The following is a 22,334-nucleotide window of genomic DNA, read 5'->3' on the forward strand; positions in this document are numbered from 1 at the left end:
TATGACTTACATGCTAAGGCCCCCTGTCCCAAATTCTACATATCCTTCAAGGTCTAGCTCAAGGCTTTTCTTCATGAAGGATTCATGGATTCCTCTAACTCTTCATGAGCTGCCTATCCTTTAGCCTCACAGCACTTATGACTTCTGTTGCTCACTTCCTCCTCTTGTGCCATCTCATCCAATGTCTTAAATTAAAAGTTCATTTTTATACATTTGTGTATTGACTCCAACTCAAAAGAATCTAGAAGTCACTTCAAGTTAGAAACTATATTTTATCTTCTTTGTATGACCCAAAGAGACTTCCACACAGCAGGCAGACATTAAATATCTGTTGATTTGATATTATAGAACAGTAGACCTTCATGGCTTTGGAATGATTGGTGACTCTCACCCTGAGACAGAGAAATAGATAAAAGAACTTGGAGATCTTCATCACACCAAGAAAAGAAATGATTACCATCCAGAACCCTAAGTTATCCCTCAGCTCCTAAGCTAAGAAAAATAAGTTTTGAGTCAGAGATTAAAGTAGAAAAAGAATTGGAACAAATCTGCAAAATTCAACATCACTTAATAGGCAGAGAAAAATTTTAATAAAATGGAATGTCACAAAATAGAATGTGAGATAAATAATGGTCAATTCTTTGGACTGGAAGGAAAATAAGACTGTCATCAATATCCTTCAATAGAAAGACAGATAGATGGAGTCTGAGATAGAAATAGTTTCCTGAATGTCATTCTACTTTATATTTATATCTAAATAGGCATATATTTTATATATTTAAATACATGCATATATTTATATATATATGTTCATATATGAATAGCCATCTTATACATATAGAAATATATATATATATATATATATATATATATATAAATATACAATGTGTGTGTGTATGTATATACACACATATTCACACAGGGATGGCCAATAGATTTCAACTTTAATCTTGTATTTATGATCCTGGGTAAGTTATTTTCTCTTTCTGGGACTCAATTTCCCCATCAGAAAATGAAAGGAGTTGAACTAGATCATCTCTAAGATCATAAGATCATTTCAAATTGAAAGGGACCCTTCAAACAAGAAGGAAACAGAGAAGATTTAATGACTTGTCCAAGGTCATGTGAATAACAAAACCAGGATTCAAACACAGGTTCTCTGACTTAAAATCCAATGCTCTTTGCACTATACCACATGGCTGGTCTCAGGTCCCTTCTAGTTCTAGGATTCTATGATACTGTGATCTTCCCAAAGGATCTGTTGCCACAGATCATCATCATGATAAATTTGAACAGTTTGGTGATATAAATATACAATCCTATTGAGTGGAGCCATGAGGAAGATGATAAAACATGGAGCTATGTTGTATCAAACAGCATTTAATAAAAACAAAACGAATCTATGCTTTTCATTTTTAGAATCATATAACTGGAGGGAAGCTTAGAGGATATTTTGTTCTGTACCCTTCATTTTAGAGATAAATTACCTCAGCCCCAAAGAACTGCCCAAGGAATTAAACTGCAAAAAGAGGATTTGAACCCATGTCTTACAACTTCAGATCCTCAGTGATTTGTATATCCCACACTAGTATGAAGTTCTAAGAGTTCAACTATCCTTGAAAAAATCTTTCCTCCTCTTGCCAAAGTGCCAGCAGGCTCTTCAAATTCTCCTCCTCTAAAGGAGTCTAGGAGGGAAATGTGGAGGGATGAAGGGAGAGAGGAACAAAGTCATGGGTTTCCCTCTCAGGGAGAGAAGGTCATTTGATTTTGTTTTCCCTCTGTATGCAATTCCAGTAAAAAGGTTCTTCAGAACCAATAAATTGAAGGTTGTTCTAATCTTTGCTAAGTGGCACTTTATTCCATAATTTCTAGCATCTTTCCAAAATGACTTGAAAATTTTCTAAAGGAAAATATAATCCATCAGCAATCATTCCAGGATTGGAGATGTTGATTATTTTTCCCATGGTAGGGAGGGGGAGTATAAAATAGAAGAAAGAAGGAAACTAGAGATTTCAAAGGAGGTTTCCTTATGATATTTCATTGGATCTCTCGAAATTCCAGATTATTACAAATTTCAACTATGAAATACATTTCTTTAGAAATTCTGGCCAACCTGCTTGAGGTAGCAAAGAATTAGAAATCGAGTGAATGTCCATCAATTGGGGAATGACTGAACAAATTGTGGTGTATGTATGTTATGGAACACTATTGTTTTATTAGAAACCAAGAGCGACGGGTTTTGCAGAGAAGCCTGGAAAGATTTGCATGAACTGAAGCTGAGTGAGAAGAGCAGAACCTGAAGAACATTGTACACCCTGACCAAAACATGGGGGTGATGACCAATTTTAATGGACTTGCTCATTCCATCAATGCAATAATCTTTTTCCAGAGAAAGAACTGTGAAGTTTAAACAAAGACCAAAGTCTATTATCTTCAATTAAAAAAAAAATGTCTTATGTACTACTTAATTTTGCTATCTCTAATATTTTATTTTCTCCTCAAGGATACGATTTCTCTCTCAACACATTCAATTTCTGCATGGAAACGATGTAAAGATTATCAGACTGCCTTCTATAGGGGGGAAGGGAAAGTGGGGGAAAAATTGTAAAATTCAAAACCTTACAAAAAAAAGATTGGTAGAAACTACATGTATATAATTGGAAAACAAACAAAATATTAATTAGAAATTATGGCCAAATGCTATATTTTAACCACTGTCAGAATAATCATTCTCCTTTTCAGCATTACTACTTGCAAAAATGACTTCTATATTAGTTATTAGATGTTTAAATTCTCATCATTTGAGAAACTCCCTGACTTCGGTCAATTAATAAGTTTCCACTGACTACCTACTATGTACTATGAGGTACTGTGTTAAGTGCTGGGAATGCAAAGAATAGCGAAAGAACGTCAGTCTCTGCCTTTGAGGAGCTCCTAGTAAATTGGAGGAGGACAATATTTAAACAGATATATTCAAACAAGATAACACTGCCTATTATAGCTCAGCTCTGCTGCTATAAACCACCAGTAGCTAAAGTCCATATCAGAATATAACTAACACATTAATGATAGTTCTGCTTATGCCTCTATTGATAACTACAATCCTTTTTTAATTTAAATAAGAACCTGCTGGGCAGCTAGGTGGCACCATAGTGGATGGAGTGCTGGGTCTGAAGTCAGAAAGATTTATCCTCAATCTAAAACTAGCCTGAGATACTTACTAGCTGTGTGACTCTGACCAAGTCACTTTACTCTGTTTGCTTTAGTTTCTTCATCTGTAAAATGAAATGGAGAAGGAAATGGCAAACCACTTCAGTACCTATGCCAAGAAAAGTCCAAATGGGGGCCACAAAGAGTCAGACACAACTGAAAAAAGTCTCTGTTAGAAATTTCCAAGTTTGGTCTTAGGTATACCTCAGAGAATTTCCTCCTATCTCAAGGGTCTTTGTGAAATTCTCATAAAATTTTCAAAATCAATAATCTTTGATGTACCTTTCAGTCCTAAGATATTATGGGCCCAGGAACTGAAATTAATTAAATAGAATTTAATTAATAAATATAAGTTAATAAAGCATCTCTAATAAGAAAATGTTACAAAAATAAGATACATGGATTATTTTGCAATCAGATAAAAAGTTGTGAATCAATGATTACAGACTTCAGTATTTGAAAGCTAGTGAACTCATTGTCCCTATTGTGAAATACAATACAGTTGACATACACACACATTTGTAAGACATCCCATCTCCAGATCTGGCACTCTATCCTTTTGCTAATCTCAGTGTCTTCAAGAGTTCTTTGGTGATGATTTTTGGGTTGGGGCAGAATGTAAGAATTAGAAGGAATAAGAAGATTCATCTAATCCACACGATTTTACAGTGGGGAGAAATTAAGGACTGAGACAATGAAGTGATCTGCCCAAGGTTGCCTGAAGTCCAGTCTAATATACTTTGATAACCATAGTAACCACATTTTCAGTTGAAATTAATAACTAACATCCAATGTTGTATTCATTCAATATAATTTTAAGCAATAGTTTGGGGAGATTCAAATCATGGGGAAGCATATTAAAAAAGTCAAAGTTACTAGCTCTCTTTAGTAGAGCACTGGTTTTTCTAAGCCCTGCTTTGCTCTCTTTGCTTAATGGTCTGAGTCTTATAAAATAAATTATGTGAATAGAATGTGGGCTGATTTAAAATCCTTTCCCCTTTGGTCCTTTATAGTATTTAATACAGCAAGATCAGGTGACTACAAGTTCACTGTTGGCTTTAAGTCTCTCTAGATGCATAAAAAGCATATTTCCCCTTTACTGTTAGCAAAAGTCTTTAAAAAAAATACAAAAACCTCTTCTCATGTTAAGTTGTTACAAAGAACTGGGATTTGGCAAACCTTCGGGGCACATTAAATATGCCAATTTTTCTCTAAAACTGTAGCAGCTAGTATTGAAGACTGATGGAAAAATGATAACAGAAACTGATAGATTTTAGGAAAAGCAGAAGTGAAAAAACGACCTGGTTAAGCATTGAAAACCCAATCCTTTGTTTCTTTTAAAACATGTCTGGCTTTCACATAACTTATTACCTGTAAGTTTTTCACTTGCCCCATGTTCAAGTACTCTGTAATTCCTTTATTTAATCAATCTTTTTCATCCTATTTCCTCTTAACACTGTTCTTTATTTTCACCATGACATCTAATCTCTCTACTCATACCACTAGAAATCAATTTTCCCACTAGGATATCACCCCTTTACCACCCCCTATACTACATTTTCCTCCCTTCCCTCTATCAAATCTCATGGTGAATCAGTTCAGAAGTACACTATCAGGGCAGCTAGGTGGTGCAGTGGATAGAACACTGGCTCTGGAGTCAGGAGTACCTGAGTTCAAATCTGGGCTCAGACACTTAATAATTACCTAGCTGTGTGGCCTTGGGCAAGCCACTTAACCCCATTGCCGTGTAAAAAATCTAAAAAAAAAAAGTACGCTATCACTCAAGTCTCTCATCCCATGTTCTTATTGTTGATCAAGCCTCGGTAAACCCCTGTCCCTGGGTTACATCATATCTTTGCATGAAATTGGGAAAAAAAATAAAATACCATTAAGATTAAAAAAAAATCAACTCAACTCCCACATTTCTTAAGTCTTGTCTAGCCCACCCACTCTACTTATCTTTTTCCTCTAAGACTGCCTTCCCTTTACATTGCATCTATATTGTATGTACAACATTATCTACATGTTGTTGCCCTCTTTAGAATTTGAACTCCTTAAGAGCAGGGACTCTGTTTTGGCCTTTCTGTCCTACAATGTACTCTCAAAGCATCTAAGTGTTGACTGACCAACTAGATGGTGTCAATTTAACTGCATTTTGAAGGACACTACTGGGGGGAGAATAACAAGAATTCAAGGCAGGGAAATTCAAAATAACTTCAGACAGTAATTACAAAATGGGCAGATGAAGAATGGCTTCCCATTTGAGATGGCAGTTGAGCTGAGTTTTAAAGAAAGTTAAGGATCCTAAAACAGGAAAGCAAGCTGGGTATGAGGGACAGCCTAGGCTAAGGAAGCGTGGCAAGAAATAGAATACTGTGTGTCAGTAATAGCAAGGTCAGTTTGGCTGAACATGGTCAGTGAAGCAAAGCAACCAGGATGGTGAAAAACCCAAGTTTATGCCATGTTATCCTGAGCAACAGAATACAGATTTCTTACAAGTATTGTCCCATGGAACAGCAATCCAATTCCACAAGTCCTCAGAGAGCACAACTAAATGCAATAGGTAGGAGTCCCAAAAGAAGCAATTTTAGACTTGTGACTAGATAACTAGATAAGACCCTTTCCAAATCTAAATCTTGGATTCCAGGTATACTTGTCAGAATATTGTATAAGGACCTCTGGTCCTTATATTTAGAACAACCTTTGAAGAACCTTCCAGCTCTGAGAATCTTGTTACTTAGCCCTTCTCCCTCAGGTGGTGGGAAGTGGAACGAATTGAAGGGAATATGCCAGCAAATAGCAACAGTGGCTGGATATAAATCCACAGATTTAACCACTATTTTTTTTGCAAAGGGTTAAGTGACTTGCATAGGGTCATACACCTAGTTAAAGTGTCAAATGTCTGAAATCAAATTTGAACTCAGATCCTCCTGACCCCAGAGCCAGTATTCTATCTACTGTGCCACCTAGTTGCCCCAACCATTAATTATTAAAGGACTTATACTTATCTTGTGGCTGACTAGACCCTTTGTTATTGTTCAGTCATTTTCAATCATGTCAGACTCATTAGGATTCCATTTGGGGTTATCCTGGCAAAGTTGCTAGGCTTGCTATTTCTAGCTCATTTTACAAATGAGATTGAGGAAAACAGAATTAAATGACTTTCCCAAGGTCACACAGAAGTAAGTGTCTGACACAGGACCTTATCCATTGAGTCAACTACCTGCCCCTTGGATGCATGCTTATCAATGAATAAATCAGTAAGTATATATTAAACATTATTTCCAGGTATAGTGTACATACTTACCTAGGTAACTCATTATTGATTTATACACTAGTACAAAGGGGCATCCTTACTTTAGGTTTGGAGCATTTGCAAAGTATACCAATTCTTATTGTTTATTCCTGAGTATATGATGGGGAATCATTCACAACTCCAAGTGAAAGTATCATATGTCAAATCTGACAAGGGTCCTTACAGACCACATATTATGGTCCTCTTATTTTGCAGATGAGTGAAGCTAAACACCTAATCCAAGTGACTAAATACCTAGTAAAGAGCAGAGGCTGGGTTTGCACACAGGTCCAATGGTATCAACTTGAGGGTTCTTTTCACCATAGCACAACCTTGTATGATGTACTATGGTAATTTCCAGAATTAGGACAAAGAAAATTTGAGTGACTATGTCATGACTGCTACAGGTCCTCCTTGGGTCATTTGATGTACATTCCATAAATTATGACTAGGTAAGTTTCCTAGAACTATCAGCTGTGTCTTTCTTAAATCCAAAATAGTGTTAAAGAGATAAAAGTGGATTTATAATAACTTGGCTAAGAATGGGATCTAAATTTGAATGTGGTAAATTAGTATATAAGAGTTATATAAAGTACTATGTGATCAGCTACAGGAAGAACACCTCTGGTTACTGAAAGTAGGAGAGAATGTAGGAAATTAGGGAAAGCTTAATGGTAGAAGTGACATTTGAACTGGGTCTGAAAGGATGATGAATTGTCAATAGTTGATTATGGTTTATTCTTATTACAAATTCTCTCAAAAACTTCCTCACAGAATTCTGTGAGGAAAGCATCAGATTGTACATGTAGGGGATAACCTTGGAGCCAGGCTTCTTAAGTACAAGCAGGTAATAATTATGACTCTGGCACTTTCATATGTACTTCTAATCTGCCTCCTGGCCTTATTTTGAACATGGGTCTTGCTAGCTTTATGATTATGAGCAAGTCATTTCCTCTTGTTTTTCCTGCCTGTAAAATAAAGGGTTTGGCCCAGCTGATTAATAGAGTCCTTTCTACCTTTTCTATTCTATGATTCTATCCCTCATATCTTAGCTTTGGTCCTGAGACTTTTCCTATCACTGTCAGCACCTCAACAGAAAACTAATACTATCAAAAAGAATTCCATTTTCTGAAGTAAGGAGTCAATGAGCTCAGGAAGACCAGAGCCCAAGTAGCTGTTATCCTGAAGTTTTTTCCATCAGTAAAGTGAACTGGCTGGACCAGATTGCCTCTAGGTCCTTTTCCAGTTGGGTTACTTTGTGTGACTGGAAAATCTTGTCTCTTAACTTGATATATTGCCTTCCTTAGACCCCAGAGTCTGGGCTATTTGATCCACTCTCTTTGCTATAATGAACTATTCATATGCTTCACCTAGTTGTCTTTGTGGTCAATAAAACATTCAGGAGATAATTAGCCAGTTTCATGTCCATAGTTAGGAAATAAGAGTTCATTATAAGACAATTGGGAATCAAAGCTATTGACTCTGATAGTGGGAAATAGAAAGGTCAATAAAATGGGAGCCACAGGGTTTGAATTCCTATGCCAATTCTACTACTTTCTATCTACCTTGATTAGAGAAAGTCACATTATCTCCATTTTCTCATCTATAAAATGAGTAGACCAGACCAAATGACCTGAAACATGCCTCCTGGTTCTAACTCCTATGATTACATGACCTCTGCTCACCCTATACCCTCCCCACTGTGGAATGACCTACATATTTTAAAAGAACTCAATTTGCTTAGGCCATGATCTTGATGGTGATGCTTGGTTTCTTCATTCCAGGAACTCATCATACCACATGCATTTATCAAATGTCTACTATGTAGGTATCTAACATAGTGATAAGTACTGAGTGAGAAAACAAATCTAAGAAGTGATACCTTCCCTTAAGGCCCTCACATTTTGGTTATGAAGACAAGATGGACATACCAGACACAAATGGAGAAAAATATATGCTATTTTCAACTTTCTTAGAACTACAAAAAAGTCATCTGACTTTTTAAATCTATGTTATCTAAATATATTTTAAATTCCAAGGCCAGGCAAATGCCTTGTCTTATCAGAATAAGCTAAGTAGCAGAGCATTAGGAATAGAACAGGCCACAGTGACCCAAGGACAGAAGAGACGTCAGCAGGAATGAAGGGCTCCATGCCTTTGACAATGACTACTGATGTCGGAGAAGTAACCTTTGTTGGCCTGGGATGGGCACTGAAGGAGTCTCTATCAAAGGCTTCCAGGGTATGGTTTACAAGATATGACACAACCCAGGGCTACCTCTTTTCACAAAGATAAATGCTCTGTTCTACAGAAAGAAAAACACAAAACCTTTAAGTCAGAAGATCATGTTTAAAGTCTTGGCTTTGCCACTTAGTAACTCCCTGACCTTGACTAAATCTCTCAACTTCTGAGCTGCGGTCTCCTTGTCTCAAAGATAGGATGTTCAAAAAGTTAATCTCTAAGACGCTATACAATATAAAACTCAAATGCAACCCACATATGAGAATGAATCTGAATGTTGTGATGCATGAGGCATCAGGGTCTCTATTTGGCTTCAAATATATAAAACTTCTTAAGTCCTCCTTGTCCCCCACTTCAAGCCAGTAAATGATTTCGGGTCTGTTAACAAATTAGGAGAGAGCCAGCTGCCAGATCAAGTGCAGGGTCTAGGCAGGATATATATGCAGACAAGACTAAATTACTGCATCTTGTCCAGAGCCATATATGGAAAGACCTATGGACTCCATGCACTTCTGATCCAGTAATGAGACGGAATGTGGGTCAAGGGCATCCCATCCAGTAATGGGAAGTAATGTGGGTCAAGGGCAAGTTGGATAGAATGGAACCCCAAGTTCTGGAATGGAAGTTATCCAAATTTCAAGATATTCAAATGCTATCCAACAGACCTGCTGAAATGGTTGTGCTGATTTCCGCTGGCAAGATACCTGCTTTCTGGCACCAAGCATTACAAAACACAGGTAATCTCAGCAGGCACAGCTGAAGGACAAAAGACCAGAAACAATCTGCACTAACAATTAGTCCATACACAGAGATATCCTTCAGTACTTGCTCAAACCAGTTTGATTATCTAGGCATATATGACCAATATATTTTCTTCTGAACCTTCTGACCTCTATCAATCCTGCCTCCATATGTCTGACTCAATTTCTCGACATTTGGAGGGTAGGGGGAGAATCAAGCCTGTGATTTCATAAGCATAGAGATCTCCCAGTGAGAAAACTTCCTCCCCTCCAAAGCAGACAAGGGTCTTCTTTACAACTAATAAGATGAGAGAATTTCCCATGGCCCTGAAGAATTAAGTGATTTGTCCATGGTTACACAGGTAGCATGGATCAGATGCAGGACATAAACTCAAGTCATCTTTACAGCAAGACAAGCTCTCTCTACTATGCTTACAATGAGACTTTCAACACTGGGATGTATTAGATCCCAAATCTCATGGAGGACCCTTAAGGCCCCTCTTACCCTTATTTAACTTTCAGGAATCTGAACTCTAAGTCTAAATTGTATGGATTCTCTAAAGCCAGTTTGATAAGGAAATGGTTTGAAACATGTTCTAAGGGAATTCCCTCAACTTAATATCCTCAGTTCACTAAAATATCACAACTACAGGATAACTGGTCAAAATGGGAATATTGAGTTAGTTACAAGGAACTCAATTATGTGTGTATGTGCATGTGTGTGTATTATATGTATATGTATATACATAAATATGAAATTCAATTATATAACATATATATATATAAAATGAATATATGAAATTGAAAATTTACAAGAAGATAAATGCAGAGAGGAATACTTTCAATCTCTTACCATATGGGGAAAATAGCTGTGATTCTAAATAAAATTAAGATCCATTAAATTTTGTCTAGGGCTCCTGGCCCCTTTCCTCCTGTCCAAATTCTCTGTGACCTCATGGTCTCCCTTTTCCCCTCATCAAGACTTCCTCTTGAAAGGGGACCTGAAACTTATTCAATCTAAGGTATGATGCTTGATAGCTCAAACTTTTTGGAGAAAGGGAAGGAATTTGCAGCTGAGTATTGATGTAATGCATTCATCAGCTCAAGTGAAAAACAATGAGAGCTTTTAATAAACTTCAAGCTTAATGAGTCAACAGGATCACTGTTCTTAGGAAACATCAAGAGGATTATAACATCTATGATAGGGAAGTGACAATCCCACTCTAATTCCACTGGAAAAACTACATCTATAGCACTATGTACAATTCTAGACATCCCATTACAGAAAAAGTATCCAGAGAAAGATGACACCTAGATAGTATAAAAGGGCCCTCAAAAGTATGTCATAAAAAGAAGTGGGGATGTTTAATTTAGATAAGAGGAAATTTAAGGGAAACGTGATAGCTGTTTTCAAATATCTAAAGTGCTCTGATGAAGAATAAAAGGATTAGACTCTCACCTGAACTAGTGCAATAACTTTCCTAATTCTTTCTCCTTCCAATCTCTTCTCACTGTGATCTGCTAAACTGATATAATTAAAGTACATTCCACTCTTTTGCTCAAGAAGCTCCAGTGACTCCCTGTTGCCTCTATGCTAGAATATGTATTCTTCTTTGCTCTTTATAACCATAGCATTACAGATTTTGATCTGGAAGGGACATTAAAATTCTTTTAGTCAAACCCCTCACTTTACAAATGGGGAAACTGAGGTGCCAAGAAGTTACATGACTAAAGGGAAAACAGGGAAGAGAACAAGCATTTACTATATGCCAGTCACTATGCTAGGTGTTTTACAAATATTTTCTTTCAATTATCACAATAATCCTCAAAGGTACATGCTATTATTATATGCATTTTACAGTCGAGGAAACTGAGGCACACAGAGTTTGAGTAACTTGCCCAAGATTACATAGCTTAGGGGCAGCTAGGTGGTGTAGTGGATAAAGCACCGACCCTGGAGTCAGGAGTACCTGGGTTCAAATCCAGTCTCAGACACTTAATAATTACCTAGCTGTGTGGCCTTGGGCAAGCCACTTAACTCCATTTGCTTTACAAAAATTTAAAATTAAAAAAAAAAAAGATTACATAGCTTAGCAAGTGTCTGAGGCTGGATTTGAACTCAGATCTTGCTGAGTTCAGGCCCAGCATTAGTATTGGGAGCTAGATTTGAACTCAGACCCTTTAACTCCAAATAAAACTTCCTGCTATATAACTGGGAAAATTTCTGGTTTCAAACCTTCTTTCCTAACTGATTTCACATGATTCTTTCTTCTACATTATATATTCCAGCCCAACTGTCATAGTTGCCATTTTCCACATAAGACACTTTGGCTTCTGGGTCTTTACAGAGGCTGCTCCATAAGCTAGAAATGGATTCCCTCTTCTTCTCTGCTTTAGAGACATTTTCCTGCAATTGTACATGTACAACCAATATCAGATTACTCACTGCCATGGGGAGGGGGGAGGAAAGGAAGGCAGGTGGAAAAATGTTGAACCAGAAGTTCACAAAAAGACAAATGCTCAAAACTATCTTTGCATGTATTTGGAAAAAAATAAAAATTATATATAAATATATATAAAATGTGTATATGTATTTGAAGAAATTTCCCTGACTTTTTTCAATGCACATACACCATCATTCATTAAAGCCTTTACTGTTCATTCCAACTCCAATCAAAATGCTTCTGTTATTTACTTTGTCTCTATTTTGTACTATTTTATCTGGGTTCTTATTCTTTTCTGTGGAATGGATGCTTCCCAAGGGCAGGAACCATCCTTTGTTATTTACTATATCCCCCCAATTTTGCATACGATGAGTTTTAATAAATATTTAAAGTCAATGCATTAAATGGTCAATTCATTCATGCATGAATGAATGATTTATTCAGTTTGGTAGAGAGGGGAAAGGTATAATTACCAGGAAGATAAAGAAAAACAAATTTTGTTCTCAGATAAGGAAGAACTCAACAATGAGAGCTGTCCAATGATAGGATGAATGCTTCCTCATGAGGCAATAATCCCTTTTCTGCCTCCTCACCCCCAAAGAAGAGTAGATGAATACTTGCTGGAACATGATGGAGAGAGGACTCATGCAACAGGTAGAAGTCTGAGCAGATAATTTCCAAGATCCACTCCAACTCCATCATGACTCTTAGGCTGTATGATGAGAGAGTTATTTTGGGGCCAGTGAGACCTTTCAGGCAAAAGCACAGAGTATATCTCTTCTCCCTACAGGTGTGGGCAGCCCAGGTAAGAAGGCAAAGTTAAAAGTCATTGCCAACAAAACTAATGGTAGATATAAAGGCAAGTCCTAGAGTTTTCATCTCAGCATTACTCAGAGCCCAGAGCTGCTTCTCTTTGAAAGAGTTAAGGTTTTTGCAAATCAGCTTTCTTACAATGCAAATTAAATCTTTCCCCCATCTCAGAGGGCACAAGGGCAAAAATACCAATGTGATCCTACAAAAAGCAGTCACATTCTGTGGCCCAGCCTCCTCATAAACTTCAATCTTTGGGAAAAAACCTTGATTTATTATATAGCTTTTGGACAGTTACTACAGAAAATCTGCCAAACAGTGGAATAATCAACTCTTTCACCCAAGCTGGATTTTTTTTTCTTTTAATGAAAGAATAAAGTACGCAATGGGTCTGGGCAAAATAAATAAAAATTCCACACTTTTAACCAACAGAATCTTCTGCGTCATTGAGAAAAATATTTGAAGACATCAACAATATTTTATCATCACAATGACGTTCCAACATTCAAAATGTGGGTGTTCAGAAAACTCATTTGGGCAATTAACTTATCAACAGTTAATATAATCTCATTTTAGACTCTGACAGGCAGGACTCCTAGAAAAATCCTCCCCCTTCTCTAACATGCTGCCATCCCTATGGTGGAGTAAAATTAAAGGAGGGGCAATGGCAAAACAGGCAGCAAGCATTTATTATGCACTTACTGTGTGTTAGCACTGTACACATATGTGTATGTGTGTGTAAGGGGAATGTTGAAATGCTGAGTAGTTTATTCATTCTAGAAGGCTCACAGAAGGGTAATGTGTAACTTGCATAGAGTCTCTATAAAAACATTCATTGTTACAGATCATAGACTTGGAAAGAGGACAAGTGGCATGCATTACATTCCTATTTGAAACCCTTATCCCTTGGTATTTGAAGCTATTCTCCATGCTTTAAACACAGGTAGAGTAAGTCTGGCTGTCCAAACCATTTGTTGGCAAATAATAAACATGGAGGGAAATGTGGTTTGGCAGAAAGAATATGTAAATTAAGTATCAGGAGATCTGGATTCTAGTCCCCCAGGCTCTACTATTTAATAACTTTGTGATGGCAATGGAGAGAATACAAGACTTGGGAGTCAAGGCTGACCCAAGATCCACCTCTGGTCTTGCCACTAAGTGACCTTGGATTAGTCACTGAATAGCTTTGAGTTGCTGTTTTTTTATGACTTCTATACACCTCTTCAAATCTGACTTTCTATGATACTAGAAATATTTGTGAAAAGATTTGACTTCACTGGGTCTCAGGTAGCTTATCTGTGGTATGAGAATGTAAAGAACAAGATCAAATTATATGTAAGGGGGGGTGGCTAGGTGGCATAGTGGATAAAGCACCAGCCTTGGAGTCAGGAGTACCTGGGTTCAAATCCAGTCTCAGACACTTAATAATTACCTAGCTGTATGGCCTTGGGCAAGCCACCTAACCCCATTTGCCTTGTAAAAACCTAAAAAAAAAAAAATATATGTAAGGTTCCCTCCAGTCTCATAATTAAAACAAATATTTGAAATGTTAATATTAATAATAAGCTTTAGTAACATGCCTTTTGGTTTTCTCTTGAGCACTTTAAATAGAGGATATCTCTAATTCATATTATAGGTCATGATGACAAATAAATTAGGGTTGGGGGGGCGGAGCCAAGATGGTGACAAGAATAGATCATGTCTTGGGCACTCTCATAAAACTTCTAAACTAAGGACTCTAACTAACTTTTCGAGAGACAGAACCCACAGAGGGACCCAGTGAGGCAGTTCTCCTACTCAAGGTAACCTAGAAAAGAGCAGAAAGGCTCTGCTCCCTGGGGAGCAGAGGGGCGGCCTGCCAGAGGGGTGGCCCCCCAGAGCAAAAGAACTTCAGCCTCCCAGAGGCAGCCCCAGGGTTCTGGGAGCTGTGACTCCTAGCAGCAGGGGAGTTTCCTGACCTACTCCCCGGGGAGCACAAAATGGGGGAACAGCTGAGGGGTCTCTGCCAGAGTGAGCACGTGGAGCCCAGCCCCCAGGGCACACAGCAAGCAGCAAGCAGTCCCTATCCAGGAAACAGAAGCAGGCACAGCCTGTAACCAGGAGCCCCCAGGGCATGAGCCCATTGAAACCAGGGAGGGGAGTGAAGAGAGAGACTGCAGAGCTCTGTCCTCTGCCCCGGAACAGGACTCTGGGGCTCTGAACACATTCAGATCCTGATCGCAGTCTAGGCCCCCCTATAGAAGAGCAGGGCCCCCCCCACCTCAGCCCGTGGCAGAGGGGGGCACTTATGGTTATTCACAGACCAGGAGGAAGGACAGAGCCTCACACACTGAAACCCTTGTGGGAGTGTCCCAAAAGCTCAGGAAGCACCCCAAAACCAGGCTCAGGCTGGGAAAATGAGCAGGCAGAGAAACAAGAGGAACACCATTGAGAAATATTTTGCCTGTGAGCCCAAGGATCAAAACACTCAGTCGGAAGATGAAGAAGCACAAGGTCCTACATCTAAAGATTCCAAGAAAAACAGAAATTGGGCTCAGGCTATGACAGAGCTCAAAAAAGACTTTGAAAATCAAATGAGGGAGTTAGAAGAAAAACTGGGAAAAGAAAGGAGAGAGATGCAGGAAAAACATGAAAATGAAGTGAGCAGCTTAGTCAAGGAAATCCAAAAAAATGCTGAAGAAAATAGCATGCTAAAAACCAGCTTAGGTCAAATGGATAAAACAGTTCAAAAAGTTATTGAGGAGAAGAATGCTTTAAAAAGCAGAATTGGCTAGATGGAAAAAGAGATAAGAAAGATCTCTAAGGAAAACAAATCCTTCAGACAAAGAATACAACTCAAGGAGATTGATGAATTTAAGAGAAATCAGGACTCAATACTTCAAAACCAAAAGAATGAAAAATTAGAAGAAAATGTGAAACATCTCATTGAAAAAAACAACTGATATGGAAAACAGATTTAGGAAAGATAATTTAAAAATTATTGGAATACCTGAAAGTCATGATCAGGAAAAGAGCCTTGATATCATTTTCAAAGAATTACTACAAGAAAATTGCCCTGATATACTAGAAGCAGAGGGCAGATCCCCCCGAGAAAGAGATCCCAAAAAACCAACCCCCAGGAATATTATAGCCAAGTTCTAGAACTCCCAAGTCAAAGAGAAAATATTACAAGCAGCCAGAAGGACACAATTCAAATACTGTGGAACTGCAATCAGGATCTCACATGATGTAGCAGCAACTACATTAAAAGCTCGTAGGGCTTGGAATATAATATACTGGAAGGCAAAAGAGCTTAGAATGCAACCGAGAATCAACTACCCAGCACTGAATGTCCTCTTCCAGGGAAAAAGATGGACTTTCAATGAACCAGGGGAATTTCAAATGTTCCTGTTGGAATGGCCAGAGCTGAACAGAAGGTTTGATCTTCAAATACAGGACTCAGGTGAAGCATAAAGATTGGAGGAGAAGGGGAAAATATGAGGGACTTAATGATGATGAACTGCATGTATTCCTGTATAGAAAAATGACACTTCTCAATTAACAGAGCAGGTAGAAGGAGCTTTTACAGATGAAGCACAGGAGAAAGCTGAATTTGAAGATAAAATACGGTGTAAAAATGAAGTCAATAGAGAAAAGGGAAATGTAATGGGAGAAAGAAAAAGGAGAGGGGGGAATAGGCCAAGATATTTCATATAATAAGATTTTTCTTTATTACAATGAGCTATTTCAATGATATGGAAGGGGGGAAGGCAAGGGAGAATGAGGGAATCTTTGCTCTCATCAGAGATGGCTAGGAGAGGAAACAGCATATTTATTCAATGGGGTATAAACATCTGGAGTAAGAAGGAGAGGGGGGGACAGGGGGAAGGAGTGGGGATGTGAATGAAGGAGGAAAGGATGGACCATGGGGGGAAGAGTGGTCAGATATAATGCATTTTCTTTTTTACTTCTTGCAAGGGGCTGGGATTGGATGGCCTGTCCAGGACCATAGGGCCAGGTGGATGCTGGGCCTAAGGGGTGGTATGGGGGCTTGGGGCCTCTTGGCTCCAGGACCAGGAATCTGTCTGCTGTGCCACTCAGATACCCTACAGCAGAGTCAGTGAAAGGAGAGAGAAAATATAGTAAATGGTCGTGGAGAAATACTAAAGGAGGGAGTTGTGATCAGCAATGACAATGGTGGAAAAATATGGAATTAACTTTTGTGATGGACTTACCATAAAGAATGGGATCCATCTGCGACAGAGTTGTTGGTGTTGGAACACAGACTGAAGCACATTTTTTATTATTATTATTTGGGGGGGGGGGGTTCAGGGCAAATGGGGCTGGGTGGCCTGCCTGGGGCTGCATAGCAGGGTGATCGTTGGGTGTCTGAGGCCAGATTCGGACCCAGGTGCTCCTGATTCAAGGGTCAGTGCTCTGTCTGCCACCCAGCTGCCCCTACTATTATTACTATTTTATTTTAGATCTTTTTTTTTTTTCTTTTTTTGGTTTATGCAGGGTAGTGGAGTTGGGGTGGCTTGCATGTCACATGGCTAGGTGATTGTTGAGTGTATGGGGCCGAATATGGGCTTGGGTGCTCCTGGCTCCAGGGCTGGTGCTCTGTCCACTGCGCCACCTAGCCATACCTACAATTATTACTATTATGTTTTTTAATTTTAATTTTAATTTTTTTCTCTCCCCTTTATCACTCAAGTGAGTCTATATTTTTTGGGGGGAGGGGGTATTTTGTTTACTCTTAAACGAGGATATTTTATTAATGTATAAAAAACATTGTACAAAATAAGAATAAATAAATATTAAATTAGAAAATAAATAAATAAATAGATTAGGTTTAGGGACAGAATCTGGATCTGTAACTTTACTGGCAAAAGAAACATTTAGGAGAGGAAATTCCTCCACCCATGAGCAGATCAACACCTTCTCTCTAACTTACAATCTTATAGTTGTTCATATAATTAAGAGCTTAATTGCTGGGAGTTACATATCCAATATGTGACAAGAACAAAACTTGAACCTGTATCTTCCTAACTCTGAGGCCAGTTTGGTATCCATTAAAATAAGATATCTTTATTTTATAGCTGAAAAGACTGAATTATGGACTTGTTGGGGAGAAAGAGAGCAGGCAGACAGACACAGACTCCCAGATATTACTGAGCATGGTGGACCTTAAAAAGCCAAAGGTGGAGTCAGAAGACTTGAATTCAAATCCTGACCCTGTTATTTACCATCTGTGGGATCTTGGGCAAATTACTAAACTTTTATAGACCTATTTTCTTATCTATAAAATGAGGTTTTTTTAAAACTAGATGATATTTAAGGTCCTTTTCCAGTTCTAAATCCCATATTATAAGGAGAGAGCAAGAGAATGAGAGCGAGAGCAAGGGGGGGGGCATGCTCTGGAATTAAGATCTCTGTCTGTGATCCAGTTCTTCCACTTACTACTAAGTCACTTTATCTCTCTCAGCCTCAGTTTCTTCACCTGTAAAATAGGGACAATTATTTCTGGACTGACTACTTCACAAAATTGTGAAGATCAAGTGATCATATGGATATGAAAGTCTTGTGTAAAACTGTAAAGTACATGAAAAGGTAGTAAATTACTTTATCACAATAAAAGCAATTCTTAACTATCCTGCTTATCCGAGAATTCTCTGTGCCTTTCCTCCCTTTTCATACATGGCGGTACTTATTCTATTATTGGGAATAATCCAGAAGAGTTAAAAAAATGTAGCCCTTCAAAAATATAGAAGCATTATTTGTATTTAAGAAGAACTAAAAATAACTTTCAGTGCTCAATGGATTGTGTAGGATTGAGCAAACTGGTATATTGGGGTAATGATATAACAAAAAGTCATTAAAATAATTAAAATTATAATGATAACCATGGGGAATATAAATAAATATGAGAAAACTAATATAAAATAAAATAAAGTGAGAAAAGCAGAATTAGAATAACTATACTTTGACTATGACTATAGATAAAGAAAAAAGTTTGTATAGACACAAAGATGAACAAAGAATGGAAGAAGAAACCAAGGGCATCATTAATAAACTATGGATATATATGTATATACAGAAATTAAGTGTAAATAGTAAAAAACTATGTTTTTCTGTTTTATTTTTAAATGATTTTAGACTGGCTAATATGTTAAGTATTAGAGATAAAATGTTTTAATGAAATAGTTACTGGTCTCAAGGAACTTACATTATGGAACAAGAGGAGAGGAGAAACAATATGTACTCATTTAGGATGATTTTTTAGCATTCAGGCTTTAACTTTCTTTGACTTGAAGCATTTATATATTTTTATGAGAAATTTCATTTTCATTTTCATGTTCACAACCCTACACATTTCCAGCTCTAGGCAGTAGAGGAAAAAAATGAGAGGCTTGTTGTACACAAGTATATCCTATGAGGGTGCTTCACTGAACTTGTTCACCATAATGTTGTAAAAGAGTTCCCTTTGCATTCATTGCATATTTCATTGAAAGCCTTTAAAACTCAATTTTGTGTTGCAATTATATATTGTGCAATTCTTCTGTGTTCTAAGTCCAAATGTACAAAGTCAGGGATGTGGCTTTGGGAGAAAATAAATGTGTTAGATAAACTTTTTTGCTGATATGTCTTTAGTGGCAGTCAGTCTCAAATTTGGTGTTAATGAACAGTCAATTTGATATATGCATAAAAAGGAAGTATCCATAAAATAATTCATGAATCCACTCCAGAGGATGCTAAAATAACCTTGAAAGTGTGGGATGAGAGAGCAACACTCTCACCCTATTTGACACAGTAAAGGTAAGAGTCAGATTTTAAAAAAGTTTTAGTTTTAAGAACTTTATTTGCTGTACAGTATTTTGGGTACTGTATGTTTCATGTGTTATGAAAAGTGAATATTGTCTGAAACCAGTGTTTTTTTAATTGAGATGTTGGCACAAAAGGTCAGAATTCTAGGGAATTTCTAGTGAGAAAAAATGTTTTACAGGCTTCCAATTTTGTGTGTTGCATTTTATTTATACATTATTTCATGGTTACTGTGTTAGGAAGATTGCATATTAGAATTGATGTTTTGTTATAAAGAATTGCATGCATAAAAGTGTATTTTCATTAATCTCTAGTGAAAAATGACAGTTCTTCGTGGTCATGGAAAACCTAAACACCATTTCCCAGAGGTACAACGTATCATATCAACATTTACGTTTCTGACTTTTATGTAATTTTCCAGGATTGTTACCCATGTGAAAAATGAGGATCGACTATCTGTGCAAAATATATATAATTTACTCCTGTTGAAGCATAAATGCCTGAGGGGAATAGGCACTAGTGGATGATGGATTTGAAAGATTCAAGATTAGAATCTTGGTGAGCTGCAATGAGTGGCAACCGCATGGCCACTGTTGAAACTAATAGGACTCTAACCCCCTCATCCCAATTTTGCCCATTAGCAATATCAGTTATGGGATTGCAGATATCATAGCTATAAACAGTATTAGGTTCCTTGGATGCCAATGTGGAATTCCTTTTGTTACCCTACTTATGCCGGAGAGTGATTTCAGCCACTTTTCCCCTTCATCCTTATATTTGATCCTGTCCTCATGCTTCCTTCAGTCAGATCTATCAACAGGAGCAAAAAAAATATTCATTTTATAGAAATGCCTTATTCCGTGTGTCTATATATTGTCCATTTTAGATTGTAAGCTCCTTGAGGGCAGTTTTGTTAAATAGCATGTTACATATTGCTGTAGAGTGCCTAACAAGTACCATGTGCAAAAGAACACATAATAAATATTTTGATTCTGTTTGTGAAAAAAAAAAAAGAAAGATTCAAGGGACACTAAGAAAAAGAGGTAAGAAGGGAGTGCATTCCAGGCAGGGATATACAGAGACAGGAGATGGAGAGCTGTCTGTAAGATATTGGATGGACTTTAAAGTATATGATGATGATGATGATGATGATGTTTGTCCTTCGATATCAAAGAAGACCATGACATCCGGGAGGTGACACCATGACAAGCACATGAATTGAATTGGGGGGGGGGGGGCGTGCTAGGTCACCAGCCTCACTTTCTCCTCCAGAGTCATCTGGGTCCAGTGGCCAGATATGGATCAGGATAACTAGAGATGGCCCTGGATGTGAGGCAAACAGGGTTAAGTGATTTGCTGAAAGTTATGCAGCTAGCTAGTAAATGGCAAGTGTCAGAGACTGGTTGCAAAAAAAAAAGTGCTTTATAAACCTCAAAGCACTAAAAATATGATCTGTTGTCACTGGGAGCTCTCTCCATACTTCCCTAGGTCACAGTTAGTGATGACAGATAGACCCCTCCTGTTCTTTAGACACTCTAGATATAATCTTCTCTCAAGGATTTGCTTTTCCACCAGCTACTTTGCACATAATCACATAATGTGAGTCAAAGCACTACCTTTGGAGAGAGACCTTCTGGACCAAAATCAAAGAAAGGAGTTCATCATCTTGGCACACACCCTACCAAATAGCTTCCTCAATAAATAGCACTTTCTTAAGCAGTATCCAAGCTAGATGTCTGTGTGTGTGTGTCTCTCTCTCTCTCTCTCTCTCTCTCTCTCTCTTTCTCTGTGTGTGTGTGTGTGTGTGTGTGTGTGTGTGTGTGAGAGAGAGAGAGAGAGAGAGAGAGAGAGAGAGAGAGAATTGCCTACTAGTGTTGAGTTTTGTATCTATTCTGAAAAGTGATTTTTTTTAATTAAGAAAACCTTTCACTGGGACCAGACGATGGATAGTCAAACACAGAGTCTTCTGTAAACATGGAGAGAACTGAAAGGTATGAACTGACTCATAATTGTGTCAACACAAGATGTAGCCCCTCAGTTTATTTCAGCCTTCCTGTTTTCCTCAGGCTTCTCTTCAGGCTGCACTTCTTGAGACACAGACTCTTTTCAAGGCCCCCTGAGGGGAACAGAAAAATTCAAGTTCTTGCCCTGAGCCTTGCACATTTCTCACACATTCACACAGACTAATGGAAGGCTTGCTTTATGGATCCCAAGGGGGACCCTAAACTGCTGCTCACATAGTTGCCCACAGCCAGAACCTCAGGGATCTCCAGCTAGAAGCCCTGGGCCCCACAAATACCTGGGTTCTAGAGGGAAAAGTGAAGTAGAAAGAGAGAAGGGATTGTAAGGAAGATATAAACTCAGAGCAAATATTTCTCATTTAATCACTGTTGAACCATTTCACTTGGAACCCTCAGAGGTTATCGAAGATAAGATGTTTTTTACACCTTGAAAAGCCTTGATTTGAGGGGAAATGTGAAAATTAAGGAGTGGAAGGAATATCTGATAACAGCTGCCATTTATACTCAGATACTGAAATATTCAAATGGTCTGTGATCCACCCTGTGGATTGGATGGTCCCTCCAATGATGCCCAGTGTTGCCAAGCTGTGTTGACTTTTCCACAGCCTCCCATAAGTTTTCCACAGGGAAGGGTTTCTTCATCATGTTAGCAGTCTTTCTCCCATTCTCCTTACATTGAGAGAGTATCAGTGAAGCACTCAGACCAACCATCACCTTCACTTCTCACCTTATGGCCAGTCCACCTTACCCTCTTGCCTTACATTTCCCTAAT

At 38.0% G+C, this 22,334-nt stretch overlaps 1 protein-coding gene across 1 annotated transcript in view; it reads right to left on the reverse strand.

Moving 5' to 3' along the window:
- GRK5 (G protein-coupled receptor kinase 5) overlaps positions 1-22,334 on the reverse strand; it is a 320,227-nt gene that overhangs the window by 172,369 nt on the left and 125,524 nt on the right. The gene's annotated exons all lie outside the window — the stretch shown is intronic.

The sequence above is a fragment of the Macrotis lagotis genome, chromosome 4, assembly GCF_037893015.1.
Source record: "Macrotis lagotis isolate mMagLag1 chromosome 4, bilby.v1.9.chrom.fasta, whole genome shotgun sequence".
NCBI classification, from domain to species: Eukaryota; Metazoa; Chordata; class Mammalia; order Peramelemorphia; family Peramelidae; genus Macrotis; species Macrotis lagotis.